Source organism: Impatiens glandulifera, chromosome 1 (genome assembly GCF_907164915.1).
Source record: "Impatiens glandulifera chromosome 1, dImpGla2.1, whole genome shotgun sequence".
NCBI classification, from domain to species: Eukaryota; Viridiplantae; Streptophyta; class Magnoliopsida; order Ericales; family Balsaminaceae; genus Impatiens; species Impatiens glandulifera.
This window is the reverse complement of record NC_061862.1, coordinates 117,046,085-117,068,970: the sequence shown is the minus strand read 5'-3', so window position 1 is coordinate 117,068,970 and position 22,886 is coordinate 117,046,085. Positions and strand designations below refer to the sequence as shown.

The following is a 22,886-nucleotide window of genomic DNA, read 5'->3' as shown; positions in this document are numbered from 1 at the left end:
CGTATGTTTGGTAGCAGCTCTAACTAAATACACACTCTCTTGAGAGATGAAATGATTCTCAAAGTTGCAAGTCTGTGGCTGTGATGCTTTACACTTTTTCTTTTTCAGATTCCCAGACAAACGTTTCTTTCAAGACCTTCCCTTCTTAGTTCTTATAATTAGTTACTAATATTAATTTCTTTTTTTTTAAGTGGGTTGCAAAATTGGGTGTGAAAATTCGAATCTATTACTATTAGGATATGAATTCTTACACGTATCATTGAGTTATAAGTCTCCACCACCTTTACTAATACACTTACATGTCTCCATCTTTCTTATGCTAGCTAGAGTCTGCCGTTGGGGCTGATCAAAAAATTACGGTAAAAATATGACATTAACCTATAATTTTTAAAATATTTCAATTTATTTTAATATTTGTTTATCTAATTATTTAAAAAATGACAAAACTTACCTTTATTCATTTGTTTTATCCAAAATTTTATCGTTATTTTTCTAAACTCACTCAACTTATTATTAAAACTCTATACAACTGATAATTTTCGGCACTTTATAATGGCTCATGAGTGCCAAGCATGGTTGAAAAGAAAGCCAATGAGTGTTTAAAATTTTCATTTAAAACATTAATTTGAAAACAACATTTTATTTTTGTAGTTTAATTATTAATGTTTATGGGTAGTGCAAAATCAATAAGTAATTGTATCAAGCTATTATGCTAGTTTAAGTGAGTCAATCTTAAGTTCAATTCCTATTAAAAACACTATAATTAAAGAGTGCATTATATTAGGGTTATGTAACTAACCTGAGAGTAAACCGGGGTCAAAAAAACATTTGAGAACACTCACCAAAATATATATATATATATATATATATATATATATATATATATATATATATATATATATATATATATATATATATATATATATATATTTCAAGTTACAACAAATCTTACCTAAACAATTAAAATTTTCAAGTATTTAAAGAGAGTCATGACTTTAAAGGTTATACTAGTAACATGATCTTGTGTTTATTTTGAGCTTGAATTTAGTTTTATTTTTGCTTTTTTCCTTGCGATATATCCTCAATTATATTTTCCTTGTCTGATTATCTCTTTTTTATTTATGATTTCATCCATGTTGTAATCAATCATTATAACGTCCGGAGAAACCAACATGATACCTCCGGGTCCCATAGCTTAACACGTGTCGCAACAAGACAAATACGTGACAATATGGGAGAGAAATATCATACCGTGGGATGACTCGAGATTCAATGCATTTCAACCTTGATTTGTGTGACAAACATCTTTTAAAATAAAACATTTAGTTTTTAAAATTTTTTGAAAATACCTGAAGCAGTAAGAAATTAACTATGTAAAAATAATTAATCATTTGTTCAAATTTTAAAAATATGTGAGGCTAAATAACAATATAACATGAACCCGATTTAAATTAATTAAACAAAATTAATTTAAAGATTATTTACTTGAGAATCAGAGTCGCCAAGAGATTTTATGAAAATCAATAAAATGATACGTGTACACACGTATTTATACTAGAGTTTCTAAAAAAAGGTGGTTCGTTGTCTGTTTACGCTTTTAAAAGGACTTTCGCGTTATGTACTCCGCGCCCACTTAAGGATGCTTTTTAAAAATTCTTCTAAAACAAACAAAGTCTGACTTTTATAAATCTACTTTTATCATTCTTTATCTGTAATTAGTAGTCCAATGGTCCTAAATAAGGATGAGCTTTAAATAATTGTACAAAATTATTTAAAAGGGGTGTGTACCTATTGCGTTGATGTTCATATTTAACAAAACCTGAAAATATCAGAGGAGAATGTTAGAATTTGAAAATAAATTTCAAACGGGTCCTTATCCAAGACATTGGTTTAGTAAATATCCCGAAAAATATAAAAATATCATTTTCTAACCTTCCGAGATTATTTGAAAATGGGTTCAGGTTCCAAAATTACAAAAATAATTTTGGATTTTGAAAATTGGAACCAAATAGGTCTTAGTACTGAAGTCCTAGGGTCTGGGTCGGTTTGGCCAATCTAGGCTCGGTTGGGCTCGGTTAAGACCGGGGTAGTCCAGACTAGGGCTCGGTTACATGGGTCAAGGGACTAGAGAGCTCGGTCCTAGGCTCAGGAGGCTCAGTCCTACCGGTCTTAGGTTTAGGGCTACGGTCAAGTTTACTGGTCCTAGGTCAAGTGAGGTATCGGTCCTAGGGTTAGGTTTACCGGTCCTAGGTTAAGTGAGAGATCGGTCCCAGGGTTAGGTTTACCGGTCCTAGACTAAGTGATGGTTCGGTCCTAGGGTTAGGTTTATCGGTCCTAGGCTAAGTGAGGGCTTGGTCCTAGGATTAAGTTTATCGGTCCTAGGCTAAGTGAGGGCTCAATCTTAAGGTTATGTTTATCGGTCCTAGTCTTCGGTCCTAGGGTTTGAAAACTCAGTAATCCTTGGTCATATCTGAAGAACACCGGTCCTGGTCTTCGGTCCTAGCTGAAGAACTCCAGTCCTAGGTCAGAAAACTCGGTCTTGGGTAAGAAAACTCAGTCTTAGGTAAGAAAACTCGGTCATAGTCCTCGGTCCAAGTGCATTTTCTCGATCTTAAGTTTTGAAATGGGGTTCATTTTCTCGGTCCTAGGCTAAAACCTTAGGACCGAGTGTTCTTATTTTGGTCCAAAATTTCAGAAGTCCATAAATTTTGATTGATATCATGAAATCATGATCCGTAAACTATAGTAAGTTAATATGATCATGAAGAATAAAAGCCCTAACATAAATAATTATTTTGAAGTCTTTACATGGATTAATTTTAGAACACAATTTCTAGGTCAAATTTTAGAATATTTCAAATTAGGCCATTTTAAGGCCTGATTTTTGTTCCATTAGCTTTAAAAAGATGAATATAATTGATCTAAGACAAAACAAAAACATCATAACATCATTAAAACAATTTTTGAAGATTGAATAAAAATCCAAAATTTTTCAAAATAAAATTTGATCAAACATGATCAAAGTGATGAAACATTTGTTTGAATTTCATCCTAACACGTTAACAAACATTTATAACAACTAAATGGATCCAAAAATCCGAATTAAAAGCAAGAACACATACTTTCAAAAATCTAATTTTCAAGCTTTATTTTTAAAATTTTAGTTTTATCAAACAAGATTAAAACATGATTACAGTTGCTTGGAAATCATTCAAACATGTTAACAAACATGTATATAAACTAACTAGATCAAAAAATTCAAATTTAAACCAAGAACACAGATTTTAAAAAATCAGTTTTCAAACTTTGATTTTCAATTTTTTTGATTCAGGTTGATTTGATCGATTCTCTTTCAACAAAAAAATCATACATGATATATATAATGATTTTTAATAAAGAAATCACATAATCAAGCTTAAGAACATGATCAAACAAGAAAATTTGAAAAAATTTAAATTTTCCAATCACAAATCATAATACAAACGATATGGATGCATACCAACAGTGAGAGAACACTCCTATGGTGTGTTGGCAGCTATTCAAGGGACTGGATCGAAGTTTGGATCGTCAGAACATGTTTTAACAAAAACTAGTTCGTTGAATCTTCAATGTTTGATTACAGGTGATTAAATCCGGTGATTGTGGGATAATTGTTTGATGGTTTGGTCGACAAACCGTGGAGAAGTATTTATAGTAGGGGAATGTCGGTTGAGGAGGAATAATTTGAGACAATTTTAACCTCTGAAGAATTTATCCCTAAAATCCTATCTAGCAGCTGGTAGTCTTATCTAGGGAAGGATAATGCTTTTAGATAGAGGGCTATCATAGGCGTTGACGAGAGGAGCACATGGACAAAAAAATAAAAGGATTTGATCGCCTGTGGAGGAAGCTAGAGCATCTAGAAGAATCACGCCAGCGAGGTTGCGATTCTAGTGAGCACATCGTCCCAGCAAAGAAGATGCTCAAAACGACATCGTTTCGGCTAACAACATCATGCGTTCCATTGGGCAGTCAGTGACTTGACTAACGGGATTAATTAGTCCCGTTAGTTGATCTAGTGCGGTTGATTGCGCGCTGGATCTATTGTAGTGGAGGCCTGGTGCATTCTAGGCTGTTGGATGCGATCTGGGCGTTCATATGATGGTCCAGAATCCTTCTGCAAAGACTTAACACAATTTTTGATATACAGGATTACCAATTTATTTTTATTTAAAAGTTTATTAAAAATCGATTTTTAATCCCTTTTAAATGCATTTCTTCACATAAAATCCCACAAAAAATATTTTTGGAATCATAATAATAATTATGATCATAATTTATTTTTTTGGTATTTTTGGGAATTTGGGGTATTTTATTTAGTTGGCTTAAGTCATAAATTAAACATAATTTATGATTAAATCACAATTAAATATTTTTACCCTCTTTTTTGGTCAATTTTTGGTAAATTAAATACAATATTTTATTCTCAAATTATTTTTGGAATTTTGAATAATTTCCTTAATAAGGGTTTAATATCACAATAATTAACCCTTAATTAGGTTTTAATTTCTCCTTTAAGTTATTTTGAATATAAAAATCCCAAATATTATTTTAATATTATTAAAAACAATAATATTATTTGAAAATAGGGCAAGTCAAATCTTCATGCTTACAAAATTCCCCTTTGAAACTGAGTTTGAAAAAAATAAACTTAGTTTTTGGAAAACGTGGGTTCGAGGTTTGATCATAAAAATTTGTACCATAACCTATAGTGAGGTAGAAGGATAAAACCTCGATGGCACCAGATGCTGGTGAAGAGTCATAACAATGACTCATGGATGAGGATATCATGTGATCTTTCTTTCCCGGTTGTTTTCTATCGGGGATAAACTATCATAATAGTCTTATCATACGATGGGAAGACAATACAATGTTGCTAGGGATGAGTAATGAAAATGGCTCATTTTCTTCTATGTTTGGATCTTGTTGAGGATAAACTATTGCAATAGTCTTATCATGCTAAGGAGTGAACATAACTCTGGCTGGGAATAAATTATTATAATATCCTATCATAACAATGACCGATGGTGCCTATCAATAGATATGGCTCACACAAGGATTAAAAAGAACTTTTTATGAGGAAGAGTATCATGTCAGTAAGACTACCTATCGAGAAGTGGGACTCTTCTAAGGAATGCTCTCTTAGGAATAAAATCCTACAGGAATAGTGATAAGACTCTCGAGGATAGTGATAATAATTATACCATGTTCATCAACAGATGGAATCCACTACTAGAGATTAGTCATCACAATGACTCTCGAGGATGCTTGTAATACAATAGGACTTACTATAGGAGATGGTAACCACAACTAGGATTTTTCTAGGGAATGAAGAGAATTCTCTGCTGAGGATGAAGGAAGATCTTCAGAGTGACATGACAACAATCATGTTGGGTGGTATAACAATCATGCTGTGTAGCGACCATCGCTCTATGGGGATCTTTACAATCTCTTAGGATATAGGTTATATAACGACCTATAAATAAGACAATCAACAACAATCACGCTGGTGGGGAATGTTCATAATGATGACCCGCATATATACCTATGTGGAGATAGGGCCTACTTTGGTAAGGGACAAGAAAAACAATCACTCTGAGGGGATGTTACAACAATAACCCTTATAGTCGCCAATCTATTGGAGATAGGTTATGACAATAATCTATATAGATTCCTATTTCAATTGGGCTTTAAGAATCATAACAATGATATTTTGTGCCCATTAACTAGGGATTTAGAGATGTCTTGTACCAAGTGACCTTCATAACTGATTGAAGTGTCCAACTTTTGTTGGGGATTGTTCACGAGAGGAGCCATCCTGATTGGCAACTTATATTTTCTAGACTTGACAAAGTGTCCTTCACAACTGGGTTAAAAACATTGACCTGTGGGGATTTTAACACTTAGAAAGCTTTCCTATAGAGTTTTTCTCTTGATCTTGCATAGTGTCCTTCACAACCATGTGAAGTTGTCGACGCTTTGGGGATTTAGGGAATGTTTTAACATAAACTTTTCCCTTCGGCTTTATAAAGTGTTCTTCACAACTTGGTTGACACATCGACCAATTGTTTTATTAATTTGTAAGGTGGGGAGATTTAACAAAAGCTACTTGGGGAATAAACTATTCCCAATTCTGTCTCAAACAAGGTTTGAAAGTAGAAGAAACCCTGGTCTTAATTATGTAGTAGGGTGACTTGAATTCAAAACGTGTTTGGGGCTAGGACATGAGCACTCATGTGTTGATAGGGATTGTCTCATTTTTTGAAAGGTCCCGAGTTCCTTTTTCTCCTACGTTAAGATATGGTTGATAAATTCAATCTCGTGTAAACGATTATCCAATATATTAACTTGCGGGGAAGGTGTCCATAAAAATAGGATCATGTTTAGTTAAATTTTTGGTTGCTTTTGCCATGGGCCACAATTATTTAAAAGTTTGATTATTCAAGGTATAATCATAGAGAGAGTTTCAACTTTCCGACTATAGAAATGTTCTTTTGTTTTATTTTTTTTTGTTTTGACTTCCGGGGTAAATATGTAGGAATTAATACATTTTTCTCTTGCGATAGTCATCGAGACAGCCGTCCGAGTGAGCATAAACGGTGATTTCAACACCTCAACCTACACGAGAGTGTTTTTTACATTTTTTTGGTCCCCGGGTGGATTAGGAGGAATTAAGATGTTCTACTCTTTTAATAGACATCGTGATAGTCGCCCGAGTGAGCATAAACAATGACTTCACCTCAACTTGCGAGGGATTTTTGTTTATCTCCTTTTTTGAAGCCTTGAGTGTAGTTCTCACTGTTCTCTTGTACAAAAGGGAATGAGATGTCCCTTCTCAAATTGCCGTTTGTGCTTGGCTTTTGGGGGTTTATTCTAGTTCGTTTTCAAAAGCCTTCCCTTGAGGGTTAATTTTCTGGATAATCGCGTAGCACGAAAACGAGCTTATTAAGGATATCCATCGATATGAGTTTTCTTGATACTCGGGGTTTTGATTTGGGAGATCAATCATAGTTTGATTACAAGGGGATGCCCTTGACTTTAGCCCTTACTTGTTTCCTAAAATCCTTATCACCAGTTGATGGAAAGAATCAAGGTTCCCACTTTCCTAAGATTCCGTGTGGATAGAACTAGAAATAATTCATTTATTTTATGTTGGTGTTGGTTTAGATTCTTGAGCTTATTGAGACCGGACCTATATAAAGGCTTTCTACTTATCTTTCATTTGTCCTTGAAATGTTCTTTTATTTTATTTTGGAAGAATCAAGTCTCATGTAGTTCTCCCTTGGTTCATGATGACGTATTTATACAAAATAAGAGGTCGACTAGTCCACTCGAAGTTGAGGACTAGTTCGGTATTTCCAATGTAGTATTACAATACTAGAGGCTGATTAGTCCATTCTGAAATAGGGACCAATTTTTGGGGAATTTTAACATTTTCCTACAGGATTAGAGCTTCAATTAATCTACTCCTGGTTGGGGACTAACTCTAGGAAGGTATGTGTTACACTTTAAACTATAACCGAGCCTTTCAAGTTCTTTAATTCAAGAAATGGGTTCTTGATTGTTGGGACCAATGATGGAATTCAATACTCAAACGCTGCGGACATAGAGTGAGGAAAGAATTCGAGGTTAAAGAGAGAAGAAACTGGGGTGAGAAGAGAATACCACTAGAATACACCTAGTAGTCCAAGAAAGAGGTTAAGGGCCAAGAGATAACTTAGAGAACCAAGTTCATAAACTTCAATTCATAACCCCGAAAAATGGGGTGGGCATCAGCATTTAAAGAGGCTGAATTACCCAAAAGTATTCGGTTAAACTATTTCTAAAATAAAAGAATTCGGTTTAAGAGAAATAAGAGAGAAAGGAAACAAAACAGAATTATTCAATAAAAAACATAAACTGGCTCATATGCACACTAGGGCTGAGAGACATGTGCTGCAAATATTTTAGGACCGAGGCTTTGGTGAGCAGACCGTAACATAATCTCCCCCTTCAAGGTTCGTCGCCCTCGACGAAAAGAACGTGGACTGGTCAGCCTCTAATGTGCATCCTCGAAACTTCAAAAAAGACTATTGCTTTGGTCGAGCTTCAGAATGTTCAGCAAGCTTCGCCGCATAGGACCGGTCTTCTTAAAAATCTTTCGGCAGAATCGTTTCAGTAGTGATGTTGGTCGGGTCCTCGCCATTTCGCCCATGTATGGAATTTCTGTGCACACAAGGTCGAGTTTTTCTTCGTTTAGAGCTGACCTTTGTTGCTGCAATGTCTCCAGCGCCTGGTGCAAAAATAATTTATTCCATCTTCGATTATACTCTATAGTGTCTTCAAAAATCCAGGCCAAGTATTTTTCCTGAACCAGCATAACAACGGCATCAAAGGAGCCAAAGTTTCTAATTAGATCTTCAGGAATATCTTCCAAGGTCATTGCCGCGAGTGAAACAGTTTGGCCTTCGGGCTTACTCTTTATTTGAATTTTGGCAGCAACACTACATTCATCTAAAGTCTTTTCCAGCTGGTTTCCATGCATCAAAGTGGCCTACGACCGAGGAATCCCCTTTAGGACCGTGGTTCTGTCTTGCTTCTCATAGGATAGGGTCAGCTTTTCGAAGTCCTAAGATGACGGGCCTAGAGTAATCAACCATTCAATGCCCAACATAATATCATATCCGTCCATAGAAATTACCTTCATTTCTATTTGATATTCATTGCCTTCCATCGACCACTTCAAGTCTTTGCAAACACTAGAGCATAACACATTAGACCCATCGACCAATCTAACCGATTGCACCCGGGTTGCTATGCTTTTAAGGTCTATTTTCTCCAAAATCCTGCTATTGATAAAATTGTGGTGCTGCCTGTATCGATCAGGATCATTACCGATAGGTTCCCAACTTTGCCAAGAATCTAGAGCGTTTGAAAAGCTTTAGACCCGGTCAAGGCATGTAAGGATATGGATAGTTCATCCCCTAGGCCGAGCAACGAAGGTAGATCATCAAAGACAAGTTCTTGATCGGGTTCTTGGTCTTCTTGATTGGCCTAGACCATGAATAACTTTGATTTACATCTATGGTTTGGTTGCCATTTTTCATTGCAAGAGTAGTATAGGCCATTCTTTCGCCTTTCATCCATTGAGACCGGGTCTAATTGCTTAACATGACCCATATGATGAGTTCTTGAAATCGGTATTGGTGCTCGGCCAGGCTGTGTTGATATTCGATGGCTTGGGCAACAACGGTGCTTCGGCGCTGTACAAGTGCCCGCTGCACATTAGGGACCGATACGTTGCTTCTTGGACCTTAGCCATGGCCATGGCTTTGTTTAAAGAATCTGGGAATCGCAACCTGATATAGTTCGCAATCTCTTCCCTTAGACCGGACAAGTAGCAATCTATGACGTAGTCCCTTGGCATATGTAATAACTTTTGAGAGATCGACATGTACCGGAAATTATATTCTTGGACCGAACCAACCTGTTTCAAATTCATCAGCTGCCTCATTGGAGTGTCATGTATAGAGGACCCATATTGCGCCACAAGGTCTCTTTTAAACACATCCCATGACAATGCTTCCTTTTGGTCGCGGTTCTGAAGATATGACCCGTGCCACATTTTTGCTTCGCCAGAAAAGTGAATGGGGCGATATCTAATTTAGTGTCATTCTTGGTCTTGTCCACCCTGAAGAATTTCTTGGCGGATATCAACTAGCCCTCGACATCCGACCCATCAAACCGAGCAAAATCGACCTTGGTTAGCCGAGTGGGAGGAACATAGTGTTGGTCGCGGTTCTGGCTGGGATGCTGGGGTCTATATGGAGGACCATGACAAGAAGGCTCATCTTGATCATCGGGGCCGGCGCGGGGATCTTGGCCCTTACCCGATGCGGCACTTTCGATTGCTGCAAGTCTTTCTTCAGCAACATTGAATCTTTCGTCTATATTATTGTTAGTTCGACCATCTGATGTTTAAGGGTACCATGCAAGGCAGCCGATTCAGTCATGTGTTGGTGCAAAATGTCTTGCGTAGCGGCTGATTGTTGGGACAATCCTTCTATTAGGAACTTTAGTGCTTCCATTTCTGTTTGCTGGTGAGTTTCTACCATTGGAGAATCGTCCAGCTCTGATACCAATTGTTACACTTTAAACCATAACCGAGCCCTTCGAGTTCTTTAATTCAAGAAACGGGTTCTTGATTTTTGGGACCAATAATGGAATTCAATACTCAAACGCAGCGGACATAGAGTGAGGAAAGAATTCGAGGTTAAAGAGAGAAGAAACCGTGGTGAGAAGAGAATACCACTAGAATACACCTAGTAATCCAAGAAAGAGGTTAAGGGCCGAGAGATAATTTAGAGCACCAAGTTCATAAACTTCAATTCATAACCCCCAAAAGTGGGGTGGGCATCAACATTTAAAGAGGCTGAATTACCCAAAAGTTTTCGGTTACAACTACTTCCAAAATAACAGAATTCCGTTTAAGAGAAATAAGAGAGAAATGAAACAAAACACAATTATTCAATAAAAAACATAAACTGGCCCATATGCACACTAGGGTCGAGAGACAGGTGCTGCAAATATTTTAGGACCGAGGCTTTGGTGAGCAGACCGTAACAGTATGACATAACCGTACAATGCTAGAGGTCGATTAGTACACTCATGACTAGGGCTAACTCTGGGAAATTGTAATATGGTCCTACAAGACTAGTGATTTGATTAGTCCTTTAGAGGATGGGGACTAATCCTTGAGAAATTTGACATAGTCGTACAAGACTAGAAGTCAATTAGTCCACTCCTAAATGGGGACTAACTATTGGGAATTATGGCATAGCCATATTCTATCGGAGTCGATTAGACGCTAAGGACTAAACTTGTCTTAATCCTGGTAAGGCTGGATTGGGAGCCATCGTAATCGTATACTAAGTCTGGATTGGTGCCGTGATAATCCTGCTAAGGTTAGATCGGAGTCGTTGTAATCTTTCTAAGGCTAGATTAGAGCCTTTGTAATCCTTCTAAGGCTAGATTAGAGCCGTGATTTTGCGCGAAATGATATTACACATACTATCCTTTTAGGGCGTCTATGTTGTATGGAACAATAAATTCTTCACCTTCAACTGCTGAAAGGCAAACTGCACATCCATAAATGATTTTCTTGATGAGGAAGGGACCTTCCCATCGTGGTCGGAACTTACCCCTAGGGTCTAACAGTTCTCGGTTAACCTTGAGTACCAGATCACCTTCTTTTAGGCTTCTAGGCTTGACCTATCTATTAAAGGTATCAGCCATTCATTTTTGGTAAGCTTGGGTTTTGCATAATGCATCCAACTTGTAATTTTCCATCAAAGTCAACTAGTAGTATCAAAATTTTACCCAATCTTCATCAACAAAGTGAGATTCCAACATGACCCTTAGTGTGGGGATTTCAATCTCGATGGGTTGTACGACATCCATACTCTATACCAGAGAATAGGGAGTCTCGTCTGTCGATGTACGAACAATAGTACGATATCCCCACAAAGCAAATGATAGTTTTCCATGCAATCCTTATATGTGCTGGTCATCTTCTTTATGATCTTGATCACATTCTTGTTAGCCGCCTCGACCGCGCTGTTAGTTTGGGGTCGATTGGATGAAGATTTGTGATGTTCAATTTTGAACTCTTTGAGCAAGGATAAAACCTTTCCTTGGAAGTGTCTTCTATTATCCTAGATAATAACATGAGGTACTCCGTACCTAGCTATGTTGTTGATTCAAATAAATTTTGCTACTTGAGTAGACTTGAGAATCTTATAAGATGCTGCCTCAACCCATTTAGAAAAATAGTCGATGGCTACGAGTATGAAATCATGTCCATTGGAAGCATGGGGATAGATTTTCCTAATGACATTGATGCCCCATATCAAAAAGGGCCATGTTGATGTCATGTAGTATTACAAAATGCTGGAGTAAGCTTTAGATTAGTATAGACTTGACATTAGTGACAACTTTTCACATAGCTGACACACTCTTGCTCAATTTTTTGCCAATAATATCTGAGGTATAGTATTTTCTTGGCAAGGGCTAGTCCATTCATGTGTGGACCACACACACCTGCGTGTACTCTTCTATCATTCGTCGTGCTTCGGGACAATCAACGTAGAACATATTTTGACCATCAAAAGAGCATCTGTATAACTTATTAGATATTTAAGTATAGTTGGTGCAATACTGGTGAATGATTCTTCGTTCCTTAGCTCAGAAATGGAACATATATTCTCCACAAATGATATTGTTTTGAAGAATATCGAATCATGGTTTGGTGGGCACTTGAATAGAGGCTACCAATCCGACTTCGAATTCGGATTTTCGTTTCTAACAAATCTTCAGAGGTTTGACCTTAATCCTAACAGGAATTTGGGTCATAGATACTAGCGTAGCTAGAGCATCGACAAAGCGATTTTGGTTTCTTGGTGCGTGTACAAAAGACACGTGATCAAACTTTTCTATAAAATATAGTAGGCAAGTGTGATAGGGTTAGAGATTTTCCCTCATACTTGCCATGTTCCGTTAACTTGGGATATAAAAAGGTTAAAGTCGCCAACTACGTGTAGTTTAGTTTCTCCTCTTTCGTATGTGATTTTGGAATATATCACGGATAGTTCTTAATGTTGTTTTGTTTCCAATGATAGTGTATTCCATGTGTTCGATAAAATGCCTGAATGAAATTTGGTTAAGCTTATGCTGAATAGGTGATTGGTTTGGTTTAGTTTCATAAGTTTGTAAAATGAATATTTGTAGGGTTTCACAAATGACTAGTGAAGATTATGATTCAGTGACCAATGTTCGAATTGAAGATGCCAGAGCAAGAAACATTAGTCATAATGTTTGTTGCAACAAGTGTGGTAATCAATCCATTGAAGAATCTCAAGATGATGTCGCCATTCTTCTTATAAAGGTTTTTACTTATTTCCTCTCTTTGCCTGTTCTTATCATACTCCCCAAGTTATTTGAAATTGAAAGTATTTCCAGATCATGATCTAAATCATAGTATTTTTGTTATAAAAGCTATTATGTAGATTACTTTGTGATAACAAATAAGATCCATATGACTGTATATATTGTTTGATGGCAACATTAGTTTGGAGTGTTCATGACTTAGTAGTGGGATTTTCCTAAGTCAGCATGGAGCATACAGTTTTGTTATGGTTGGAGAGATGTAGTTATGAAGTTTAGATTTTCTGGTCTGTTCAATTAGATCTCATTAACTAAAGAATATATTTTTTTATTTGTTTAAAGTCGAAAAGATTGTTGTGTCTGTCTATGATTACGAGCCAAAGCCCAAAAGTACTTCCTTTCTAACATGAAATAATTTTTTTTATCTTAGAGAGCAGATAAAGCTTATATGGCCTCTTCAGGATTTCAAGCTGATGTGAGAGCTTTGCAAAAGGTTTTGGCAGATAGACACTTGGTAAGTATTCAAAGAAGGATAATGATTACGGTTGCAGATTAGATAAAATTTAGATGGCCTCTTTAGGATTTCTAGATGATATGAGATTCATCATTCATGCAAGAGCTATTGATAGCTAGGTACTTTATTATAGTGAGATATTGTTGGCATCATTATTTTGTAACATAATTGCTTGAAAATTTGATTACATTTTTTGGGGAAGCAGTTTTCTCTATCATTATACTATGATAAAGGATTTCAATCTTTTAGGTTATTTGTTGTCAACAATCATTTTTTACAAGATTAGATCTATCTGGTGACTGGTCTTGGCTTTATCAGTTTTTTCATCCTTGTCGTGTAAGAGAAAAACATATCAAGCTTCATTGACTGTTAACAGGGAAGATTTTACTTGTTTTCTTGGTTTAATAATGACTGTATTTAGGGATAACCTTTATGGATGGTAATCAAATATCGACGTAGTTAATTTCTAACCTAGCTTTATCTATGAATCTTAACAAGAAATTAGATATGTGTATGTGCTTCACTGTATACATTTTGTTTTTTCATATTTGTTAACTAATTCAATTTCAGAAGTCATATGATAATAGATGAATTGGTCATATTTGTGCGTCTTACTTTCTAGTTTCTGTGAAATGTAATTATTTTCATTTCACATTCTCTAGAGTTGTTCGCCTGTAATGCACAGAGTGATGTTTATTTTTTCTTGATAATTGACAGACTTATCAGAATCAACATAATAAGTAGATGAGTTGCCATGCTATGGCTCAGTTTCTTTCTAACACACTCTACTACAAACGCTTCTTTCCTTATTACACATTCAATGTGTTGGATGGTCTTGACAGTGAAGGTACAATGGTGTGATTTCTGATCTCATTAAACTCTTATTCTCATCATTCACATCAAGAGCATTTTATATTTTAACATATTAGGAAAGGGGTGTGTATTCACGTATGATGTCGTTGGATCTTATGAGAGAGTTGGATATAGTGCTCAAGGGTCTGGTTCTACACTCATTATGTCATTCTTGAACAATCAACTAAAGTCTCCAAGCCCCCTTTTACTACCTGCTCAGGTTTGTATTTTGATTGATACATATGTTCCAGTCCTCACATTTTATTTTAATTAGGGGTGTGCTTGATAAACTGAAAATTAAGTGTTGAATGTTATACTGAATTTTAAGTGCTGAATTAGATTAGTATCTGGAAAATAAATGTTGATTATACTAATTGAAAATATATTGTATGTACTTGATACGCAAGTTCATTTAATAAAATGTGAAACTGATGAAGTAATTTAATTATTTTTCAAGTGTTAATGTTGTCTTTTGACTACCGAGTTAAGTCATTCAAAGCTTACTATATCCTATCTTAATATAAAGAATTATGTGGTTTTATGTAACACTTATCAAATGAACCTATTTCAGAATGATGTTTTTCAAGATGCTGTTACTCCTCTCTCAGTGATCTGTATCATGCTTTCAAATAATCTATTTGGCATTTTCATGTGTTCAACCTATTCATTTGTCCCCCAGTTTTGACAAACTAGGACTGAGAATCTAAGATAGCATCATAGAATAATGACATGTGTTTTCAAATAAATTTATCAGACGGTATATCGTCAAAACCCAGACCCGGATCAGTGTTTCCCAATGGGCTTACATTCTAATTCAAATACAATTTCAAATGGTTTAAAAGATATAGTTATCAAACTCAATGTTAGCTGAGACATTATCCTCACTTATTTCTAAATTTCAGCAACAATCTCATTTTACTTTGAAGGTATTGTTAATAGATGATTGAATCCATTTGGATGATCGCCGCTTCTCTCATCAACATCATCAACATACGTGAAATGAATCCATTCTGGTGTTGTTGTCCATGAAATTCAGCCATGTATGTACAATCAAACCTCAAACGCGCACGTTAAGACGTTTGACCTTTCTTCCTTTCTTATTGTTGTTGAAATGGATGATTCATGTGGTGATATTATAGAAATAGATCTGACAAAATACATGTTTGTTATCAGTGACATACTTTATATTTGTTATGGTGAGAAAATTCGTAAAACTCTTTAGTTATTGTCATGTACATGCATCACAAATTTGCAAATTTATAGTGATATTATTATTGTCGTGTACATGTATTAGAAGATTGGTTCTAGACTTACTATGAGTTGTGGTTGGGCATGATACAGTTGCAGGGTTCCCCAGCCACACACGTGGATTCACATTCTAGTTTAGGGATTTCTAATCCATCTGCTCATTTGTTGTTATTGGAATAAATTGATGGAAAAAAATTCGATAAAGGAAGTGGCGATTGGTTTATTAACCAATCGCTAATTTTTTTTGATAAGGAAGTTGCAATTGGTATACTAACCAATCGCCAAAGACTAAAGGGAAATTACGATTGGTACGCTTACAAATCGCCATAGAGTAAAGGGAAATTGCGATTGGAAAACAAACCAATCGTCATAGGGAAATTGCGAATGGTCATTCACCAATCGCTGTTGCCAATTACCAATGGCTAGAAGGTCTTTTTTCACTAGTGCGGAGTTCTTACTTAAGGTAAAGAACACATGCTCATTTTTTTTTATTAAACCTATATGAGAAAGTTTTAGAGGCTAGAACTAAGAGACATATTGTTCGTGAGCTTCAACCCGAGTATACGCCATTTATCACCTCGATTCAAGTTTGGGCTTAACAACCTTCACTTGAGGAGTTTGAAAATCTCTTGTCATCTCAAGAGTCGTTGGCTGCACAAATGTCTGATACGAGTATAAAGGAGGAGTCGAATAATTCATTATTCGTGAAGAAATTGAGCTGGAAAAAGGAAAGTCAAAGAAGGAAGAAACATGTTAGGATTCTTCAAATATTCCTAAGAAGCCCCTTAAGTATTTCAAGTGCGGCAAGACTGGACACTTCGAGAAAAATTGTTGAGTAAATTTGGATGGAAACTTTTCTAGTTCAAATCTAGGAGAAATGTCTAATCAGCATGTTGAGGAGAAATGAGACAATTCTTTTCATGTCGATGTGATGATTTCGAAGGAAAAGCAAATAGAGGCATCGCATGGTGAACATGAGATTGATCATAGGTGGATCATCGATTCAGGGTGCGAACATCACATTGCTAGAGATGATTCCGTGTTATCTTCGAGTCGAGTTCATAATAGGGGTGATGATATTGTCACGGTAGATAACTCTCTCACGAAATTAGAAAGGAAGGATCGGTTTTCATTGATAGCGACAAAGGAGAATCAATTACTATGAAGAATGTCTACCATGTTCCAAGAATTCGGAAGAACCTTTTCTTGGTCGCAAATGCTGCAGATGCCAAAAATCTTGTGTTGTTCGGTTTACATGATGTAAAGTTTTTGAGGAACGTGAAAGAAATCAAGGCGGATGTGGCTCACACTGGAACTCGGTTAAATGATCTATTTGTCCTTTCAGCATCAAATTCGTACATCGAAAATGTGAATGACAAAAGCACCTCCTTTCTATGGCATGCAAGACTTGGGCATGTCAATATGACTAAGCTTAGTGTTATGTCTCGAGAGAAACTTGTCGAAGGTCTACATGAATATCTAAGGATCGAGGAGGGTAGTGTGTGTGAAGGATGTCATATAGGAAGGCTCATCAACTTTCATTCGACAACTCTGTATCGAGAAGCAAGGGTCCTTTGGACGAGTTCATAGTGACTTGATGGGACCAGCTTGGACTGCCTCATACTCGGGAAGTAAATATATGTTTATGTTTGTGGATGATTTTTCTATGTTCAAACTTCGTGAAAGGGAAGTCTGAAGTGTTCTCTAAATTTCTCGAGTTCAAGGAGACGGTAGAAAGAGAACAAGATAGAAAAATTCGAGTACTACGGACAGACAATGGTGGGTAATTTTGCTCAAAAGAGTTTGAATTGTTTTGTAGGAAAAATGACATAAAAGGAGAACTCTCATGTCTAGAGACCCCACAATAGAATGGGATTGCCGAAAGAAAGATTCGACACCTTATAGAGACTTGTAAGTCGTGGCTGCATATGAAGAATATACCAAAGTAGTTATGGGTGGAAGGCATGAGTTGTGTTTTCCATATCATTAATCAAGTACCGTTTAGCCCAAATAAGTTCAAATTTCCATTCGAGATTCTTTTTGGTTTTAAACCAAGTGTTAAGTATTTTCGAGTTTTTGGATCTATATATTATGTCCATATTCCAAATTCGAGAAGGAGTAAATTGGACGCAAATGTAGTCAAATGTTAGTTCTCAGCTATGACCAAAGAAGGAAATGGTGGCGATGTATGGATCAATCAACCCACAAATACATTGTGTCGAGAGATGTTGTTTTCGACGAAATCTCTTTGTACTACATGAAGGATGTTGAGGAAACTATTCAGACTAATCTTCTCTTACCCACGTCTATAAGAAGCTCCTGTAATAGTGATAATAGTGACAGGGAGAACCCTAACTTAGCTCAAGATACTTTAGTTGATGAAAGAGCTGAAAGTAAAAGTTTACCAGGATGTTCACATCAGGAAAAATCTAGTCTACAACAGAATGGGGAATCTCGACCAAAATTGAACATTGGAAACTATCGATTTAGGGATAATAATTTTGAAACAATTGTCTCTTGTTTATTGGAAAACGCAATAGACGAAGAGGAACCCGCTTCTTATAATGATGGAAGAATGTCAAGGAATGCGTGACAACAATAGAGGAGGAAATGCATGCTCTCAAGAAGAATGAGAAATAGAACGTCGCTCTGAAGCCTCCTGATAATCAAGCAGTCACATATAAGTGGGTGTATCGAATTAATGAAAGGCTGATAGAAGCATAGATTGATACAAAGCTAGATTGGTCGCTCAAGGATTCTCGCAGAAGTGTGGAGAATATTACTAGGAGATATTCAATCCAGTTGTGAAGATAACGTTAATTCACACTATGTTAGCCTTAGCAATAAGTTCTCAATGGAAGTTGTGCCAATTGGACATCAAGAATGCATTTCTCTATGGAGAACTTGTCGCCCAATATATATGGAATAACCACCTGGATTCGAGAAGAATGATGATCACCAATTGGTTTGTAGACTTCAGAAGACACTATATGGATTAAAGCAAGCCATGCGTGCTTGGTATGGACAGATTGTAGAATATCTTCAATTTTATGGGTATAAAGCTTCAAAATCTAACTCAAGTCTATTTATAAAGAAGCATCAATGACAGATGGTAGTGTTGCTTCTATATGTGGATGTATTATCTTGATGACTAGAAACTATGATGAGGTTGCTCGGGTACAAGATGAGTTCTCTCTTCTCTTTGAGATGAAGAAGCTTGGTGAACTTGAAACTTTCCTTGGTCTATAAATCGAAAATTTCAAGAAAGGTTTGTTTGCATCGCAGATCAACTACGCAAAGAAGTTGGTAGATAAATTTAATATGACAGATGGAAAAAAGAGTTATACTCCTCTTAACTTAAATCCCAAACAAAGTCGAGACGAAGAAACATGTTTATCAAATCCTCGTCCGTATCGTGCTCTTGTGGGAAGTTTGATTTATCTAACTATAAAAATGCCTGACATTGCTTATGTAGTTGTAGTGGTGAGTCGATACATGTAGGAACCAAGGAAACCACACCTCGAGGAAGCGAAGAAAATTCTGAAGTTATTCAATACCTTACTAGATATTGGTCTACTCTACGAAAAAAATACAAAATTTGTCTTGCAAGGATTTGAGGATGCTGACTTTGTTGAAGATTGAGATGATCGAAGGTCCACATCTAGGTTTGTTTTTCTTTGTGGAAACACTAGCATATCTTGGAGTAGAAAGAAACAAGGATCGATATCCTTTTCTACAAAAGAAGTGAAATACAAAGAATCATCTCATGCAACATAGGAGTGCATATGACTTCGTAGACTATGGGAGGATTTTCATGTCAAGTTTGATCAGTCGGTTCCTATCCATGGAGATAATTTGAGTGTTATTAAATTGACTTCAAGTCATGTGTTTCATTCGAGGACAAAACACACTGAGTTGGAGAATCACTTTATTCGTGAAAAAGTACTAGAGAGAATCATTGAGATGGTTGCGGTAATAAGTGAAGACAATGTTGTTGATATCTTCACAAAAGAACTTCCTAAAGGTCCTTCGAAGATCTACGATCTAAGTTGGGACTAGTTCATCGGACATCACCTTAAAGGGGAGTGTTAGAAATTAAAGTAATCATAATAATTAATGTGTCTTTTTTTATTTAAGAGTCTCTTGGATAGTCCAAGTCTCTTGGTTTTATCTCTAGTTAATGAGACTATTCAAGTTTCTTAGTTTAATGTCTAAGTTTTTGTTACTTTATATAAGTTATAATCGTGTTCTTATTTCAACAAGTTCAATAAACATAATTTCATTCAAGTTTGTTTTATTCTCTAAAGTCATTATTCATTTTCTAATTAGCTTCTTCACAATTCGATTATCGAAGTCCGTATTGTGACTTTGTTAAAATATGAAAAAATTTAAGTCCAGAAAAATCCTACCTTAATTTCTTTATAGAGAAAAAGTCAAAGTATACTAAATTGTAGGGATGGCAACGGGTACCCTACCCACGGGTAATGAAGTACCCATCCCTGAACCCGATTTTTATTTCACTATCCAACCCCGACCCCGAACCCGACGGGTATCTCTACTTCTATACCCATCCCTGATTCGTCGGGTACCCGATCCCCGACGGATACCCCATTACCCGATTAAATTATTTATAAGATTATAAAGATTGAAGAAAAAAAAACACAACTTAATAAATAATTTTAACATTAGTAATATCGAAATATTAAAAATAAAAATAAAATCATTACTTACCTACCTCATAATTTTTGTAAATCTTGAAGAAGATAAACTAGAGTGGAGAAAAAGTAGAATGAACATTGAAAAAAATTTAGAGATTGAATATGAAAAATCATGAGAGAGAGTAATATTTTTTTATTAAAATAAAAATTGAAGTTATGTAGAGAAATATTTTTTGGGGAATATAAAATAATTAAAGTTGGAGTGTAGTGTATTTATGACTATGTTTGGAGTGAAGTGTGGATAAGATCAAATTAAATTATGTAAATTTATGATGCATTTGCAATGATGAAACATTTTTTAAAAGTCAAACATTAAACTTTAATAAAAAATCAATAATATTAATATAGTCGGGTATCGGGTTTGGATTTCGCACACTCCTCATCCCCGACCCCGTACCCAACCAGGTACCTTCTCTTTCTCCCCATGCCCGACACCGACCACGAACCCGATTTAAAATACTCGAACCCGATTATCGGGTACCCACGAGTATCAGACATACGGGTATCCATTGCCATCTCTACTAAATATGTACAGATTTTAAGAGTTGTCACTCAAATCTAATTAATTTTAGAGTACGAAAAGGAGTTTCTTTTCGAAAATTCATGTCTATTGGAATTACTTGTAATAATTTTAATGTTAAAATATTATATATATATATATATATTTTTTACTGTTTTAAAAATTATTATTAAAAAATAAAAATAAAGTTGTATAATCGCCTAATTAAAACTTGAAAATGAGTAGATAGGGCAAGTAGATATTCATTGAATCATTTTTATAGCATATATGTATGAAAGTGTAACACATTGATCAAAGGTTTCACTTTGATAGTTAGTCATTATATGATTGATTCCCAATAATATTTTACCGCAATAATGATCTGACATAAAATCTGGGATGCAAGATTATATATATAGTTTTATATAGCCAGCGAATTGAAAATATATGATTTAGAATTAAGAACATGAGTAATAGTAACAAGCTCTTTGCCGTTCTGTTTATATTTTATTGAATATATATATATTGATCACTTAGCATAACTGTCCCCCGGGCTCTAATACCATGTTTTTAGGATCTTCATATAATATGATCTTTATATATATTAAAGTCAAAACCTTTGATGCTTTTCCAGTTGAATTCACCGAAGGTGGTTACACGATTACTGGTATTGACATCAAAGTTCTAACATTCGACGATATTATAGTTCACAAATAAAATTTGAAGAGGGACAATGAATTTTACAATATATAGAAATGTCTGCCAACCAATTATAAAACTTATCTTTAATTTAAAGTTCCACATTATCCAAAACGCCATAAAAGCGGTCAAACAAGGACTTATTTAGAACACAAAATTAAAGTATCATTTTATTAAAGGCCTCGCATTTCATATCCAACTTTAATGTCCATTCAATATTCTAAAATAATCTATAATTATTTATTAATTACTTTTTTTAGGTAGGGTAGTTAGCCGACATGATTAACACATAATGGGATTAGCCTATTAGGCTAAACATTAAAGCATAAAATAAATAAGGAGAAAGAATAGAAACATGCCCAGGAACCGAAGACTGAATTTGAACGAACACAACGTAGTTCACACTTTTATTGATCAAACTTGAATTATTTTACAGGAGATTGAGAGTGATAGAGAGAGAGTACAACTCGTACAATAGAGACTAGAGAGGTCATTTTTGCCTCCCCAGTAAATGGAAAGGAACAACAATTTAATGAAAATTGTTTACAAAAGTTAAAAATGAACACTGACAACTGGGATTCCCGGGATAAAACTTTTCCGCACATTTTGGATCTTGTCAATGCTTATTGCGGATCTTGCTTTTTATCTTATTTAATTTTTTTTTTGGATGGAGGAGCATGATCCAACTTCCTTATTATATATTTTTCAACCAATGTATCTTTGATTGCCTCAAAGATGTCTTCAATTCCAACATCATTTTGAGCATCTTGTAAATAGTCAGATGTCATGGTTGAATTGGATTTATTAGATTTATTATCATCTTTAAATTTAGACATGAAGTCTTTCTTCATTTCTTCGATATATGCAGCTATCATATGTTCTTTTGTCAGATTTTCTGACCTCAACTTGAATTTCTTGGAGATATAATCAAACGGGGACGGAGCCTCGGGTACTTGTCGTCATTCCTCATATAAGCTTATTTGTTGATTTAGGAGGTCCATTGTTTCTTTTCCGAATCGCTCATTCGTATTCGGGTTTGTCCTCATCATTTTATCCCATAATTAATAATGAGATGTTCTGAATAAACAGGGAATTATTGTTTGGGTATAACTAAATTCTGGTACCCATTTCCAAATCCAAGGAATGGAGAATAAGCATGAAGCTATTCCTCCAATGTATAAATTTGCTTCTTATTTCTTCAAGAGCTGTGTGGAGATATCGCTCCATTTATCAAACAAGATTTTAATTTCTTCTGGTAGAATTTTTGGACTAGAACCAAAATAGTAAAATCAGTTTATAAACCGGTGGGGAATGTCTCCTTTATAAATATTTGTGCATACCTTGATGAACCAGGAATGTTTGTATCTATTATTCTCGTAATTAAGTGCCTTAGCGA

The 22,886-nt window shown here is 35.4% G+C and overlaps 1 pseudogene; it reads left to right on the top strand.

Annotated features, from left to right (window-relative positions):
- Positions 1–13,388: 13,388 nt before the first annotated feature.
- Positions 13,389–16,739, top strand: LOC124941298 (annotated as a pseudogene).
- Positions 16,740–22,886: the final 6,147 nt, after the last annotated feature.